Source organism: Phocoena phocoena, chromosome 3 (assembly GCF_963924675.1).
Source record: "Phocoena phocoena chromosome 3, mPhoPho1.1, whole genome shotgun sequence".
Lineage (NCBI taxonomy): Eukaryota > Metazoa > Chordata > Mammalia > Artiodactyla > Phocoenidae > Phocoena > Phocoena phocoena.
The window spans coordinates 4,473,476-4,476,070 of NC_089221.1; the positions used below are offsets into that span (position 1 = coordinate 4,473,476).

At 32.2% G+C, this 2,595-nt stretch overlaps 1 pseudogene; it reads right to left on the bottom strand.

Annotated features, from left to right (window-relative positions):
- Positions 1-1,045: 1,045 nt before the first annotated feature.
- Positions 1,046-1,423, bottom strand: LOC136121578 (small ribosomal subunit protein eS25 pseudogene; annotated as a pseudogene).
- Positions 1,424-2,595: the final 1,172 nt, after the last annotated feature.

Consider the following 2,595-nt stretch of genomic DNA (forward strand, 5'->3'; position numbering starts at 1 on the left):
CAGAGAAGGAAATGAAACTTAAGAAATTTGGAACCAAACTATAATGGAAATGTATATATTGCAACTTTTAAGGTACAGTTTAAGAAGTTCCTGTAGGGAACTTGATTGACTGAAATCTGTATATCATAAAAAAAGAAAGATGGAAAATTAAAAAGCCAAGTATTGAATTTAAATTAGGAGAAAACAATTAGTGGAATAAATTGATGGAAAAAATAATAAAACAAAGGTAAGAAATTAATGAAATATACAATAGATAACGTTACAGAAGGTCAACAACAACCATAAAAATCTGGTGCTTTACAAAGAACGTTTAAACATCAACTAATCTTGGGCAAAATCAATCAAGACAAAGACAGTTGTAAAGTAATATTAAGAGTAAAATGGAGACATAATACAGACAGAGCAGAGTTTAAAACTTATAAGCCAATATCAAGAGAAAATTTTATGGCATTGACCCAAAACCCCACAAAACCCAAAAACTAAAACCCCAAATTGACACAAGAAGATATAAAAATCCTATATAGGCCCTGAATTAATTCTCAGGGTTACCCACAAAAATGTATCAGGGACAGTTGACATTATGGGCAATTTTACAAAACCTTCATGAATTAGGTAATCCTATCATGTACAAACTGTTCCGGAATACTAAAAGAGCAGGAAAATGTCTCAACAACTTTTCTAAATCTAGGATAGCCTTGTTTCTAAATGAAACACGGAGAGTATAGACAAAGAAAAGAGTTACCAAAGATCATAGATGTAAGCATTTAAATAAAACATTAGAAAACCAAATTCAGTAATGAATAAGTAAAAAATGATAAATAAAATAAATATATCTAAAAAAATTTAAAATACATGCATGCATGTGTATGCATAGACATACACACACATATACACATACCCCATTTAAGTGTATTACATATGAAGCATGGTAAATATTAGAAAATTGTGGTTATGCTATTACAAATAAGTACATGTTTTATTTTATTTATTTTTTTGATTTAATAAAGTTTTATTTTTTTCAAAATGTACAGTTGGTGGGACCTATTCATGCATCTTCACCAGAAGTTGGGGCATCTCCACCCTTGGTGTTTCTGGTGTAAACTACTTGAGCTCTGTGCTTTGAAGCCAGTTTAATAAGTCCTTTACTAAGGAGCTGCTGAAGGGCTGCCCTGGCCAGGGAACCACGAATCTTCAGCCTCTCAGAGATGACAGCTGGAGTTATAAGCTTACATTGGGAATTTCTTTACAGAGTTTGTCATATGTTGCTTTGTCAAACAAGACTAGGTTATTGAGCTTGTCCTGAACTTTGCCTTTGGACCACTTCTTCTTTTTGGCCTTGCCCCCAGATTCTTTTCACTGGGTCTTTGTCTTTCTTGGCAGACTTTCTGGCATCTTTCTGCTACTTGTCGTCCTTTGGTGACATAGTGAAGCTGGGAGAGCAGCTGTTACCATTGCACCTCACTAAGATGTCGGACAAAAGGAGTAAGTATATATTTTAAAACAATCTAATTTCTATCAATTAGGGATTTGCTAAAGATATTGAGATACATCCTTGTGATGGAATTTTAATGGAGCAGGTAAAATGAATACATTATATCCACAAATATCGATGCGGATTTATCTAAAAACATAGGACGAAAAAGCACTGTTTTTGGAAAACAGTATGAAATTTCCTCAAAAAATTAAAAATAGAACCAAGATACGACCCAGAAATTCCATTTCTGGCAATTTACTCTATTTATTCGGAGGAAATAAAATCACTAACTCAAAAAGAGTATCTACACTCCCATATTCACCGCAGCGCTATTTACAACAGCCAAGATATAGAACGACCTAAATGTCCATCAATGGATGAATGGATAAAGAAGGTGTGTGATGTATACACACACACACACACACACACACAATTGAGTGTTATTCAGCCATAAAAAAGAGAAAACTCCTGCCATTTGTGACAATATGGATGGAGCTTAAGGGTATTATGCGAAGTGAAATAAGTCAGACAGAGAAAGACAAACACTATATAATCTCACTTATATATGGAATCTGAAACAAAACCAAAAAAAGACCCTCTCAAAACAAACTCATAGATCCAGAGAACAGATTGATGGTTACCAGAAGTGGGAGGAAGAGGGTGGGAAAAATTTTTAAGAAAAAGGAAAAAAAAAAGTTTTTCTGCTCTATTGGAATGGAGAAACACATAGCAGAAGAACAAATTTAGAATAATTTGCTATTCATGTAAATTTAATGACACACAAGGCCACTCTAACATCTATGTACATGAAAATATAAAATAAAAAAATTAAATATCATGAAAGATAAATATAATTTTCAGAACAGTAGTGACTTTTACAATTGGGATCAAAGCAGTTATAAAAGCTGGTATTAAATATACTGATTTTTAAAAAAAATCTTAATTATGGTAACTAGTCAATATTTCTTGACAGAATAATGTTAAATGGGTGTTTTCTATCTTTTTTCTACTTTTTGTGTATTTAAAATGTTCTAATATTTAAAAAAGACAGAGAAATACTAAAAGCGCCCATATATTTGGGTTAACTTTGTTTTTCCTTTTGTAATAGAAGAGTCATTAGG